A 15971-nucleotide genomic window follows, 5' to 3' on the forward strand; every position below is an offset into this window, starting at 1 on the left:
GAATTTGACTTTATTGAGGAAACCTGACCTCAAATGACTTTACTGAGAAAGCCTGACCTCTTGCACAAGTGCCTTTTGGGATACTTTTCTAATCTGATCTGATACCTTTATTCAAATACCTAAAGGTTTAAATAGATAATACAAGACAACTTAAAAAATAACTGCCCACTAACAGTAGATAGACTCCACTAATATCTATGACCTATTATTTAGGAAAGTTAAAATTCAATTAACTACCCACTACTTAAATAACCCAACAATTCAGAAAATAATAAAATAAAAAAATAAAAAATCTTAACACCATAACATTTTGATTAAAAATCACATAGGTTGCAACATTTTAAAACCCTCGAAGAGGAAGATAAGTTGTGTGTTTGTGCGCGCCTTTGTCTAAGAAATGTATAAATGTTGGAAACTGCTGTCCCATTTAACAACGGAGATTTATTTCCCCACTTAATGCACTTTTGTCATTAATCGATGGATGTACTCATTTGCAGCCAAGATTTCGACAAGCATTTGGTCGAAACTGAGAGACTTAGGGCTTGTGATTTACTGTCTTACTGTGCTGTTCGGTCATCCCGAATGTTTTCCCCTAACATTAGCAAGGTTGGTTGATGCATCTGATTGTGATGTGTAGAGGCTTTTACCTAAAAAATAAGCACGTGACTGACTGAGCATGTATTTAAATGTTTAGGTCTCTAAAGTTTTTGTGCGCTGGCTTGGTTGTTCTAGTTTTGAAACTCAAAAGGCTTCTATTTTAGGTGAATATAATTTTAAATTATTTGAGTTGGTACTTTTAAGGTCTTGAAGTTTGTGCATAAACCTTTTTTGATAAAATAGTTCACTTTCTGTTTCTAGCTCTTCAAAACCTATTGCTCTCAGTTCTATTAGGTGTCCAAAATGAAGAGTCTCAAAAAGCTTTGACTGCTTTCATTGTACAATCTCTGGTTGAAGCATTACACAAGGTATTTGGTCATGTACTCTTGGACTCATGGTCCTTAGTTCTTAGTACTATTACTTCTTGCATTGCCCTGTTTCTTCCCATTGAGAAATATATGAAGAACAATTTCGTTACGTTAATTGCTTGATGCTCAAATTACTACATGCAGGAAACTGATGAAAATTTGTTAATGAGAATGTTAAGGTCAATACCCAGATGCATTAAGGTATGGTAGATTCTGAATAAAACTTTGGTCAGAGTACCCAATTGGATACATCTTTTTTTCATATTTGGAAAATTTTTCATTATTTCTGAAAAAAAAATTTCCATTACATTCAAAAAATTTCGTTTTTTGAAAAAAAAAAAGAGGTACCCAATGGGTACATCTTAGATTCTCTATTGTAACCGAAAGCTTCTAAGATATATTTGGGATAGAAGATTTCGAAGGAAAACTTAAAAGATGGAATTTTTTTTATTTTGAGTACATATTTTTTAAATTATAATTTTTTATATAATAAATTATCATGAAATGATTTAATTATTTCTTATTTATTCCTATAAACAATTTGTAACTCTTAATTTAAAAATAAAAATTGTAGTCTCCCTTTCATTTTTCTTCAAAATCAGTCCATCCAAAGAATTTTATAGGTTTGTTAATCTCATTGTAAAGGAGACAACTTGTTCTAAAAAAAAAAAAAAAGGAGACAACTTGTTTTATGTAATAAAGACAAAACATGTGAGATCCACTATTTGTAAAAAAAATAAAAATAAAAAGAGTTAAAGGGATCCACCTTTTTATTTGTGTAAGAGAGGGAACATTTTCTGGGACAACATTTTTATTATATTACATTATCGAGTAACATTTTTTTTGCTTGATATGAATGTACACTTCCAAATATATTTGGTGACATATTTAGGTAATATTTTTATCTTACACATAATGCATGTCCTTATGCAGATATCTGGTCCAGTTTTCACCACTCAACTAATCAAGATGATTGCAGATGAGATAAACCAATTACTATGTAAGATTATGGACATGGAGAAAGCACAAGAAAGGGGGACGTCTGAAGGGAGGGAATATTTACCAGATGAAAATTTTATTCTGGTTCGGTCTTTTGAATTTTGATTCTCTTTTTGGGCCCTTTTGATATTTAAATATTAAACAATTTTTGTTTCCTATATATCTTTTTCCATTTCTGGTTTGATTCCGTATATATTTCCAAATTAGTAGCTTAATATTTCCTTTACATCTATTGATCATTCTATTGAGTGGGAACAATAAATTTTTTTTACTCGTTACAGTGTGTACATCACTTGATAAAAACAACGATTGGTACATTTGAGGCTCGATTCTTGCCGTTTGTTGATGACCTTATGCAAACGGCTGCACTGCTTTGGGTCAGTATGTTCTCTTCTGTTATTCAATCCCATCTAGATGTTTATCAAACTAAGCATAAAGGTGCTCATATATACAGATTCTGGCATGATGATGGTATATATAACTATCTTTTTAATATAATTTTGTGTATAAATATGAATGGCATAATTATATTTCCTTGTTTTTTATTTTCGCACTGCATATGAAGTATGAGTAATATCTTCAAAAAATTTAAAAAGTCAACCTTTATCTTTCAAACTTACATAATAATAAAGATGGGAAATTATGTAAGGGGGCGTTTGGTTGAGGAGAAATTTTTTGAATATTAGGGAAATAGTTGAAAAGTGAATTTGGTAGGAAAATGTAAAAAAAGTTATTTGGTCGGAAAAAATTTTACTGGAAAAATTTGAAAAATATTATAAAATCTATGTTTGGTTTGAGTTAAAATATTGATAGAAAAATGAGTTGTAATTACTAAAATACCCCTTATTTTTAAATATTTTGAATCACATGTGATACCCTTTTACCTTTAAATAGTTTGGTATGATAGTCACCAAATTCTTACTTTTGGTTCTATTTACCTGGGAAAGAGAAATACAACATCACAATTGAGAATATCTTGCCTTCATTATTGGGGAGTTTGACATGCAAATCAGTTTGCTGGGGTAATAGTTTAAGTAGGCAAATGATGAAAGTGGGACAACCAAACATGGTCAAGCTACATTCCCAATTGGCTTTTACCTATCTATCTTATGATATATCCTCAACCAAACACAACCTAAAAGTCATATGATAATAATTACTTTAAAGAAAATCACATAATTTTATGTTATATGAAAGATATGTAGGATACGGTTCTTCTCACTCTCATAATAAACAACACTTTGTATTAAAAAATGGAAAAAAATTATCTTTTTAAAGGATATAACTTTGTGTTATTTTAAATCATAACCAATGATTTTTTTCGATCAACGGTTAAAATTTATTGGGTCAAACTTATTAATTAATTAATAATTCATAATAAAATCAAATAAATTCTAACCGTTCATTGACGAAAATTAACGGTTATGATCTATCTCTTTTAATCATGGGAGAGAAAAAATGGGTGATTTTTTTTTACTTTAAATTTTAAATAAAAAATTTATTTTGTATCTATCTCTTTCCTAAAATGACATAACTTATGGCATTTAAAATGATATACATCAAACCTTATATATATATAGAAGATTATATTTACAAATTTTTACAAACTATACTAAGTATGACCGGTCATACTTCAATCAAGAGTGTAAACTATACTAAGTACGACCGGTCATACTTAGTGTAATTTGTAAAAAAAAAATTGTAAACTGATCCTTCATATATATATATATATATATATATATATATATATATGAGTTTTACAAGAGTTATGTTGTAGGAAAAATGATTGTGTTATGTTATAGAGATTCGTTTTGCGTGCCAAATATATATATATTTTTTTTGCTGCGAGCCCCACAAAATGTTGTATGTGTAGGAAACTTTTTGTGGTCATGTTAAATGATAGATGATAAACCCTATATATATATATATATATATATATATATATATATATATATATATATATATATATGAGTTTGGTGTTTGTCATTTTAAATGACATAAGTTATGTCATTTTAGGAGAGAGATAGACACAGAAAAATGGAAATCATGGGAGAGAGAAAGTGGTTGATTTTTTTAATTTAAAATTTAAATAATTTTTTTTTCTGTGTCTGTCTCTCTCTTAAAAGGACAGTGTATTGTGTCATTTAAAATGACAAATACTTTTTCTATATATATATATATATATATATATATATATATATATATATATTATCTGGACATGTCAAAAAATTCTCAAATATCCAACATACATCATGCGTATTAAGAAGGTGGCTTTTTTTGTATTTTCTTGTTCTAGGATAATTGAAATAATAGTTTTGTTATTCTATATGGTTCATTCCTCATTCTTAGTTTTTATCATTGTTTTTCGGGAAATCAAATTTTATGAATTCATTGACTTTTAAGTTTTGGATGAATGATCACGTAATCACTTAAGAAAATTAAGTAACTATCTTAAACCCTGAACCTGAACACACCAGTGTTTAAAAACCCGACCCGGCCATCGACCCGGCTGAGATCAGGGGTCACTACGCTGACTCAGTTTTATATATTAAAAAATATAAATATAAATATTCTATATGAAAATATTAAAAAATAAACCACCAATCATCAAAGATTCAAAATATACTTAACATAATTTACCAATTACAACCACAAGTCAATATTACACAACCTAATTAAAGTATCAAGATACCAAAGTAAGAAACTCATATTCTAATGGGGTCACTACGCTGACCCGGTTCTATCTTTTTTGAGAAGGTTTATGACAAAGGAAAATGTAAAGGAAGTAAGAATGAGTTTTTGTTTTCCATCGACGACCGTAAGGATTTCATTTGAATGAGTAAAATTCTTACTTTTCTAGAAGATTCACGGCAGCTAGGTGAAGATTGAAGACACCTAGGTTGCTGGGAGAGAAGAGAACGATTAGATTTAGGTTTGGAACTATTTTTATTTTATTTTTTTTTAATTAAACGATGTTGTTTCATGGAATTTTTTTAAAAAAAAAAACATGCAGTGACCTCCTTTGACCCTCGGCCGGATTTTGGAGGTCGGAGGTGTAACGCCCGACCGCTTCAAGAATCAATGACTATCCCCACATACTAACACGAGACTTTTAAGTGTGCTATGAGGACAAAGCACACTGAAAAGTCTCGTGTTAGTATGTGGGGTATAATGACCCTAAATGATAAATCTTAATTAGAGATTTAATTTAAGGATTTAAATGCCATAATTAGATTTAGTGTGTGATTCCGAGTATTTTGACTGTAATCATGACTATGTTATGAACAATGCGTTCTGCCGGAGAATTTACAGTTTTGTGAATTAACCGGTAGAGCTTAAAAAGAGCAAAATAATTTTAGAGGCATAATTTGATAATTCTGACGACAAATATGAGTTCAGAACGAAAAATTGTATAGTCTGGCACTTTCTGTGAAAATCTCGTGAATAGTATTTCTACCGGGTATTTTGTACTGCTGTTTAAGCAACCGGTAGAGTCCAGAAATAAATAATTGATGAAATAAGAATAAGAAAGTCCAATATATGCCAAGCAAGTCAATATAGGCCCAAGAAAATGATAAGTTTATAAGTGTTAAGTTTCAAAAGTAAATAAAGTACAGTTAGTGATTCACAGTGCATTTCGTCAAAAACGGTGCAGAAACCATACTGTGAATTATGAATATTGTTTTGTAACAAATAAAAATTAATGTAAATGATTGTAGAAAAATAAAATATGTCCGTAGCTTTAAGTTAGTTCCGGGTCAATTTAAGTTAAAATACGCGATAGAAAAACATCCGATGAAAGGGGCCACATGTGCCTATATAGCCTTGTCACTTAAATGAAACACTATTCATTTCAGATTTTCTTCTTCTCTCTCTTGCATGGCCGAGCTGCACTTGGAGGAGAAGGGGCTAGGGTTCCAAATTTCATTTCTTTGATTTCTTAATCATCCATTCTCCAAATTCAAAGACCCACCACATGAAATTGATTGGAAACCACTCAATGAATCCATTCCACCAATCAATTTGAGCTATAGTTGAGTGTGTGAGGAGTTTTTCCTTCCCCCATTTTCGAGCTACTATTCATCAAGGAGGAGAAATGACATTTTTGGTGGAGCTTTGCTTGGTGAAGGCCTTCTAGGCTTTGGGTAGTTCATTGGAGGTAACAGAACTCTAACCTTATGGCTTTATTAGTGTGAATAATGTTTTGAAAGTCATGAGCATGGTTGGGTAGGAAATAAAGTAGTATAGAATGTGAAAATTATGATGGATTATTGTTATTTAGGAAGTTATAGTGTTGAGTAAGTATCCACATGTGATAAAATAATTGAAAAGCCCTATTGTATTTTCCCCCTAGGTTTCGGCCTTCATGGGTTATATAGGGTTCATCATGCAAATTTTTATTGTATGTTTGAAAAGGTAAAATATGTTGGAATGTAGTGTAAATGGATGAATTGGTGGAAATGCCAAAGTTAGAAAAAAATCCTACAAATACTTGCTCTATGTTTCGAACTATAGGATGTTTAGGGGTATATATATATATATTGGTTACATTTTATTCTAATAAAATGTGTTGCATTTTAATATACCAATGGATGAGCTAAGAAGTGAAATGCTTTGACAAATGGTTGAAAAATACCTTGAATCCCTAAGGGTATGCCCGCGACTTTTAAAGAAAAATAGCATGAGTTATGTGAAAAATTCTTAAGTAAATGCTTGATTAAATTAAAGAACGCCAACGGGTGTATAGAGGTCTAGACTTGTGTATTGGCATAGAATTGGCAAAAATATAAAGAAAGGAAAATAAGCGATACAATATATGCTTATGAAATAATCATGGTATTGCATCATTTTATTGATGCATTGTAAATTATTCTCTAGGTGTGCCTAGGGATTGAGAAGGATCGGAAATCTCTTGAAGCGATAAAAGTAACTTGTTCCCCAAGTAAGCGTATTGGTAAAGCTTCAAGAGGTAAGCTCTATGTTTAAGGAGTCTTTTCCTGCTTGAGTGCTCCACCATGGTTAGTGAACTATGGTTGGACTGTATGACTGTGATTTAGATGCTTTGTATAGATGCATTCATATAGAGTTATTTGATAACATGATATGTTTTGCTCTGATATGACTTCTGTAATATGATTTCTGTAACAATCTCTGGCCATTGATTGTATAGTACCCGGATGTCCGCTTTGGGGTCCTCCCTCGGGACTGATGGTGTACGCCTCTGATATGTCTGGTTCCGCTTTGGGGTCCTCCCTCGGGAACACGTGCGTTGATTTCCGCTTGGGGTCCTCCCTTGGGAATGACGGCGCACATCTCTGATATGATATGGATATATGCTCTGTTCTGTTATGATATCTGTTATATGTTGTATTTGTATACTCTGTATCTGACTTTCATGCAGGAGTGAGCCAGGGGTATGGAGAATTCTCTATAAACCTGGAGCTTATTGAGATTTGTAATCTCACCCCTCTTTGGGGACATATTTTCAGGTGCCCAGATTCCCGGTGAGTCCTCACTAGGCAGGGACACGACACGTGGCTGAGGCAGTTGACAGATCGGATTTTGAGTGGCTGTAGGCTACTACCTTTTGGAGTGTTTGATGTCTTTTAGTATTTCCGCATTTGATGGATCACGATATTGATCCTTTATTTTGTATATGGCCTGTATATGTTTTGTACACGTCTGTCGCTTTGATGCATGTACATTTGGGTATTCAGGCACGTTATGTGATGAGGTAGTATTCAGATATGTTTACGTGTTGGATTGCATGTTGTTAGATATAGTGGCACTGAGCCAAGTTATGCATGCGCCCATGGATGGGCATTTGATTATATTTGTATAAACTGTTTATCAGGAAATGCTTCTGTGTGGGATTGGAAAATTCCCAGTTGTCCGATTTATAGAGGAAACTCTGCCCGATTTTCGTTTACGACGAATGAGAATTTAAAAAGAAAAAGAAAAAAGTTAGCTCGTATTTTCAGAAGTTAAGTCTTCCGCTGTTTTCTGTTTTATCATATGTATGTTAATTGAACCGGCTCGAGACGGGGATGTTACATGGGGATAGTCGTTGATTCTTGAAGCGGCCAGGCGTTACAAGTGGTATCAGAGCAGAGCCTCTCTCCCAGTATGGTGTGGTTCGAGGACGAACCAGGCGGAAGCTGGTGGGCATGTAACATTCCGAGCGCTGATGAGGGCGGGGAGTGATCGCCGGTGCGGAAGGGCATGGACAAGGAGCGGCTCCTGACAGGTTTCCAGCGGGGGGTTACATGCACGAATGAATCGAATCGACACCCGAAAGAGAGGGATTCTGAAGACTGTGCACGTATGAGACTGCACAGTTTGTGATAGCTTATAAGAATTAATTGGTACTACCTATACTAACAAGATGCACCTTTTTTTTGGTAGCGCGAAATGGAAGAACTTCATAGTTAAGCGTGCTTGACTTGGAGCAATTCTGGGATGGGTGACCTCCTGGGAAGTTTTCCCGGGAAGTGTGCGAGTCTCGTGTTAGTATGTGGGGATAGTCGTTGATTCTTGAAGCGGCCGGACGTTACAGGAGGTGTCGATATGCATATAGGATTCAACTTGTGACCTCAACCCTCAGAAGGGAGGGGTCAGGGTTGACCCGGGTCAACCCGGAAGGCGGGGTGAGATTTTAAAACACCAGAACACACACAAACGTATGCACACATGCCTGGGGAGCTTAGAATAGCTTTCATTTCACAAGAGAAAGATGAGTTACAAATAATTAGAAGACCATATGCATCCCAAAAATGTAGAAGCTTTTTTGTTGTTGTTGTTGTTGTTGGTACAAACAAAAATCTAGAAGCTTTTTGGTGCTTGTAAAACCGGTACATTCAAATGTCAACTATTTATAGATTAAGAAATATTCGTATTCAAATTGGAAGGCATTGGTGTTATCGGTAGCTCTGTTTTATGTAATCTTAACACATTGGGCTGTTATCTTTTTCATAGTTTTCACTATTGCTTCTGCCTGATCTTTAGCAGCGCGATGATTTCCCGGACAGAGTGAAAGCATTGGCAATTTTTGTTTTTAACATTATTGTACAACAATTCCCAGAAAAATTGCAGATGTAATTCTAGTTTCTTTTCTCAGTTTTGTCTAATTTTGCATTGCCTCTAATAATAACATATCTCGTCTGTGTAACTGAACAGGTATCATGACCAATATTCTTCAGTCCTCTTGAAAACTTTTAGGGATGAAAATTCTCATGCTCAGCTGGTATTTGCAAAATGTGCCAATAATTTTGTTTTTTTTTTGGTAAATTATAATTTTGTTTCTTTACTCATTTATATATTGTGCTTTTCAACATTTGTTTTGGGTAATGATTCTTCCAGGAAGCTGCAAGGGGGATTGGTTTCTGTGCTATGTTTGGAGGACATAAATTTAAAACTATAGCTAATGGTAGCTTCTTTAAGGTCTTATAAGTACCTAAGTATACTATACCAATTGCTTTTCTGAATATGAAGTGCAATTGGTTTTATGCAGTGGCTATCTCCAGTCTATACTCTGTGATAAAAAGATTTTCAGTCAGTGGAGGATCTGGAGATAGTACAAGGATATATGACACGTCAGTTTCAGCTCTTGGGAAAATATGTGAATTTCATCGTGAAAATATTGAGGGCCCTAAGGTAACAATCTTCCAAATACCAATAGCGAATAAATAGATAGTCAACTGCTTATTGACTGTTATGATTGCTAATTATGTCTTGCTTGATACTACTGAAAGAAACATTTTTATACTTTTATTGGCTGCATTGTTCAATGTCCGAAAGATTTCTATTAATTTGTGTGCATATAGAACTAAGCTCATGTGGTGATTGTTAAGGTTTGTACTTCTCTTATACCAAAATAAGTAAATAACAACCTTCGGTAAAACAAATTCTGTTACGTATCTGAGTTTGATGTTGGTAATGTGGTGCATCTTGCTTCTGTACATTGAGCCTACGGTGCATATAGATATGCAGCAGGTTCGACCGACATAAATCTACAAGAAAAACCTGAAGTTACACAGGTGAAAATGCATGTTTTTAAGATGATTTTAGAAATGTTCTTGTCGATACATCATATTATAAATTATTCAGTATATTGGTTAGATGGACACTAAAATCTAACTGGTAAGTGCAACTGTTTTTCAACATTTTAAGGGAGGATAAAAATATTGAAGATGTACTAAAAAAAAATATTGAAGTAAAATTAACATGGAAGAATTACAGTTGGGACCACGACGAAGTGTAGGAATCAAATAAAGAATATAGTAAAGTTAAAAAAAAAAAAAATTATTGAAAAATACATTTTGATTTACATCAGAAGGGATACCCGTGTTCTCTTTCTCAGATTAGGATACTGAAGTGGTCTCTCGACAATTATTCTTCCACGCTTGGATTGGCACTCCAAAGCAGGACAGCGGGAGCAGGACATTGGTTCCGTAAGTTCCTCTTATGTTTAAAATTACGTATAATAAGTTAAGGCGGTTAGTGAAGACAGTGGGTGATATTAAATCACTAGAGGTTTGAACCCATGTAAAGAACAAAAGGGGTAGATGATCAGAATTATCACTGTGCAATTATAAATAAAATAAGAACAGACTTACTTGTCAGATATATGAGACAGAATGATAATGATATGCAGTATCAGAGGAATAAAAATCCGAGCCCACAGAACGTGTCTCCTTAAGACAATTTGCCCCCTCATCGATGCCAAAGGTTGATGGACACTTGTCTCCCAGGATAGAACGGATTTCGTCTGAAGAGTGGCGGCACTACCAGTCAACAGCCCAAACGAACACAACAAAATGCCAGAGGAAATCACACCAGAGTATGAACAGGAATATGCAAACCGGAAGGAGAAAAATTCCGGCAGAGTTTCAGTGCAGGAAAAATTGGATTCATTTTCTGAAGGTGTCAGTGTCTATTTATAGACACTGACCGGTCACGTTTCAAAAGGCACCTATTCGACGACGAAACAACACATCCGTTGGACACGAAAAGACACATTCGTTCAACACGAAAAGGCACCCATTCAAGGATGAAACAACATGTCCGTTAGGATGAAACAACACATCCATTAGGATGAAACAACACATCTGTTCGGATGAAACAACACATCCGTTCAGATGAAACAACACATCCGTTCAGATGAAACAACACATCCGTTCAGATGAAACAACACATCCTTTAGGATGAAAAGATACATCTGTTTGTCGACGAAAAGGCACACATTTTCACTACCAAACTTCTTATTCATAACCAATAGATTGTCTATACAATTTATATATATATATATAAATTCCAACAATCCCCCACATGGATAAGAAGTGAAATCATCGTGACAAAAAATGCACAAGAGTATAAATGCAAAGTGTAATTTCCTCAACGAGAAACAACTGCATCGAGATAGGTGGAGTTACCTTTGAACCTTCTCTAGTGGAAACCTATCGGATATACTCGGTCAATCGGTGGTCTAGGTCGACTTGAACCGTCAACCTTTAGTGTATACCTAGACAATAGGAGTCACACAATTGCTTCTCTAGCATTGTTGGTCCTTTGCTGCCCCCATTTTGGCCGTGGGACACCTGCCTGGTTCTGCGAGTGTTTTAGAGAATCGGCCTTTGAAAAATTCTCATAGAAGCGACCCTCACTTCACACTCACATAGGTGATTTCTTGTGATGTAACTCACTTATACATCATCTGAACACAACAAATTAAGAAATCATTAAAAGCCTAAGTGCTTACCCTCATAAATACACTGTCTTGTCTTAGGAATGAGTATGAGTTTAAAAACTCCACAGTGTTTAAACAGTCGACCATCACTTAGTTGTCTCTTTGAACCTAGTTCATTGGATCTCCACTCTTCTAGGTAGAGTTACCGCAATGTTCAACAATTGATAGGCCTTAAACCCATTCCTTTCGACAAATTTTCAACCAACTCTCTAGGAATCCCTTTGGTTAACGGATCCGCTATGTTTTCCTTAGACTTAACATAGTCAATTGAAATGATTCCATTCGAGAGTAGTTGTCTTACGATATCATGTCTACGACGTATGTGTCTAGACTTACCGTTATACATGACGTTCTTGGCCCTTCCAATAGATGCTTGGCTATCACAATGTATGCATACAGATGGTACCGGTCTTGGCCAATTAGGAACATCCTCAATAAAATTACGAAGCCATTCAGCTTCTTCACCGGCCTTATCTAAAGCAATAAATTCTGCTTCCATGGTTGACCTTGCAATGTAGGTTTGCTTGGACGATTTCCAAGACACAGCACCTCCACCAAGGGTGAACACATATCCACTTGTGGATCTAGTGTCGTTAGAGCCAGTGATCCAATTTGCATCACAATACCCTTCTATAACCGCGGGGTATTTCTCGTAATGCAAAGCACAATTCTGAGTATACTTCAAGTATCCCAAAACTCTTACCATAGCTTTCCAATGATTCTCATTTGGATTACTGGTAAAATGACTTAACAAACTTACTGCATAAGCAATATCAGGTCTGGTGCAGTTCATAACATACATAAGGCTTCCCAACACTTGAGCATATAGCTTTTGTGTTGTAGCTTTATCAGTGTTCTTTAATAAACTCAAATTAGAATCTACAGGGTTCCTCACAGGAGTTATATTCAAACTCTTGAATTTCTCAAGAACCTTAGCTATATAGTGAGCCTGTGATAAGGCCAACCCTGTAGATGTTCTATGGATTTTAATACTTAGGATAACGTCTGCTATCCCTATATCTTTCATATCAAACTTACTTTTAAGTAATTGTTTAGTAGCATTAATCATTTGATTATTACTACCCATGATCAACATGTCGTCTACATAAAGACAGACAATGGCAAAACCTTTTTCAGTATTTCAAACATAGACACATTTGTCACATTCATTAATTCGAAATCCATTTGACAACATAACTTTGTCAAATTTCTCATGCTATTGTTTTGGAGCTTGCTTTAACCCGTAAAGGGATTTTATTAAGCGACAAACTTTCTGTTCTTGTCCTGGAACAACAAAACCTTCAGGTTGTTCTAAATATATCTCTTCTTCCAGGTCGCCGTTTAAGAAGGCAGTCTTAACATCCATTTGATGTATTTGTACTTCATTCAATGCAGCTACCGCGATCAACATCCTAATAGATGTGATCCTTGTAACCGGTGAATAAGTATCGAAAAAACGAGACCTTCACGTTGCCTGTAACCTTTTACCACAAGCCTTGCTTTATATTTATCAATAGTGCCATTCTCTTTCATTTTTCTTTTGAAAACCCACTTACTCCCTAAAGGCTTATTGCCAGGAGGAAGATTTACCAATTCCCAAGTGTGGTTGGACAAGATAGATTCTATCTCACTATTGATAGCTTTTTCCCAGAATGGTCTTTCCGGGGACGTTATAGCTCCCTTATACGTCCGAGGCTCATTTTCTAATAGATATGTCATAAAATCAGGTCCAAAGGATGTGGCGGTCCTTTGCCTCTTGCTACGTCTAGGTTCATCTTCTACATCCTCTACAGGATCAGTATCAGTTGTAGCATCCTGAGGTATCACAACCTGATCATCATTATTACCACTTGATTCATATATTTTCTTATACGGAAATACGTCTTCAAGGAAAGTAACTTCCCTTGACTCAATAACCGTATTAACATGTATATCTGAAACATCAGATTTATAAACCAGAAACCTGCATAACCAATGAATACACAATCCACAGTTTTAGGTCCGATTTTCAACCTTTTAGGTTTAGGAACCGCAACCTTAGCCAAACACCCCCACACTTCAAGATAATTCAAGGTAGGCTCCCTACCTTTCCACATTTCATAGGGAATGTTCTTAATTTTCTTGTGGGGTACTTTACTGATTATATAATTTGTCATTAAATGACTTTGCCCCATAAACCAGACATCAACAACATCATTTTATTTAATGTCTGGTTCTTTATACGCAATCACATTAAATTGCAACACCATAAGGAGCAATCGTTTGATATATAGTACCAAACTCTAAACAAAATTCCTCAAAGAGGACATCATTCCTCTCAACAATCCCATTGGATTGTGGAGCGTAAGAAGCCATCGTTTTATTCCTCTGAAACTGCATATCATTATCATTCTGTCTCATATATCTGACAAGTAAGTCTGTTCTTATTTTATTTATAATTGCACAGTGATAATTCTGATCATCTACCCCTTCTGTTCTTTACATGGGTTCAAACCTCTAGTGATTTAATATCACCCACTGTCTTCACTAACAATCTTAAGACAATTTGCCCCCTCATCGATGCCAAAGGTTGATGGACACTTGTCTCCCAGGATAGTACGGATTTCGTCTGAAGAGTGGCGGCACTACCAGTCAACAGCCCAAACGAACACAACAAAATGCCAGAGGAAATCACACCAGAGTATGAACAAGAATATGCAAACCGGGAGGAGAAAAATTCCGGCAGAGTTTCAGTGCAGGAAAAATTGGATCCATTTTCTGAAGGTGTCAGTGTCTATTTATAGACACTGACCGGTCACGTTTCAAAAGGCACCTATTCGACGACGAAACAACACATCCGTTGGACACGAAAAGACACATTCGTTCAACACGAAAAGGCACCCATTCAAGGATGAAACAACATGTCCGTTAGGATGAAACAACACATCCATTAGGATGAAACAACACATCTGTTCGGATGAAACAACACATCCGTTCAGATGAAACAACACATCCGTCCAGATGAAACAACACATCCGTTCAGATGAAACAACACATCCTTTAGGATGAAAAGATACATCTGTTTGTCGACGAAAAGGCACACTTTTTCACTACCAAACTTCTTATTCATAACCAATAGATTGTCTATACAATTTATATATATATATATATATATATATATATATATATATATATATATATAAATTCCAACAAAGGCCAAATAAAAATCTTTACATATAATTCCTCATAAGAATCTACAATTCGATTAATTACTAATTCCTCGTAAGGATCTACAATTTAATTTACATTTAGACCTTTGTCCTTATTATGTATTGCTTTATATCTACAATTTTTATTTTTTGTAACAAAAGCAAATTGTCATATTTGTATGAAGGTATTTTATAAATCCATTATTCTTGAATAGAACAACCATAAATATTACAGTAATAATATAGACGGTTATTTCTGTGTTCTTTTTAAGGATGCCTTCCATCGCACAAGGTCATGATGATAAACTTTTCAACTTTTTAAATTATGGCTATTTGGTCATATCAGCTACTAATCAGCGTGTCTGTGAACAACTGTTGATCTGTAATGTGTACTGCTTTGCAACCATTTTTAGTTTTGTGTCATCCTCAATTATAATGCTCTTAAGCAGGTGATTCCGACCTGGTTAAAGTTCTTGCCATTAACCAGTGATTTCAATGAAGCAAGATATGCACATGGACTGCTTTCTAAAATGTTGCAAAGGTGTTAAATCTTTTTCTTAATTCTCTTTTTGACTTTTTGTTGCTTTATATTCAAATTATTACATCCATACTTGGGTACTAACTTTACGCTAAGCAAAATTTGAAAACTGCATATATCAGGTCAGAGGCAGACCTTTTGGGGCGTAATAATGAAAATCTTCCTAAGATTCTTTCCATCGTTAGAGAAGTGAGTAGAACTTTTCTTTACCTCTTTTCTGCTGAAATATGGATTCAACTTAATGATCATGGTAAAGTATTTTCTGGTAGATTTTATCTCGAAATGACAATCTTGCAACGGAGGAAACTATTAAAGAGATGATTGATTTCCTAAACCAACATGGTGGGATGCCATGATAGTTTAAAATTTTTTTAGCACATCAACCACTATTCCCATGCGACACCTTTCCTCTACTATGTGTATTAGGGAGATGCAACTTTTTTAGGGAGGGGGTACAACAACATGAAAGGAAGATTTCAATTTTCCAATGTGTAAAGGTACAACAACATTCGTACATACAAATAATACAAATGTGC

The sequence above is a fragment of the Gastrolobium bilobum genome, unplaced genomic scaffold, assembly GCF_033153095.1.
Source record: "Gastrolobium bilobum isolate Gb01-03AN ecotype WA unplaced genomic scaffold, APGP_CSIRO_Gbil_v1 utg3261, whole genome shotgun sequence".
NCBI lineage: Eukaryota > Viridiplantae > Streptophyta > Magnoliopsida > Fabales > Fabaceae > Gastrolobium > Gastrolobium bilobum.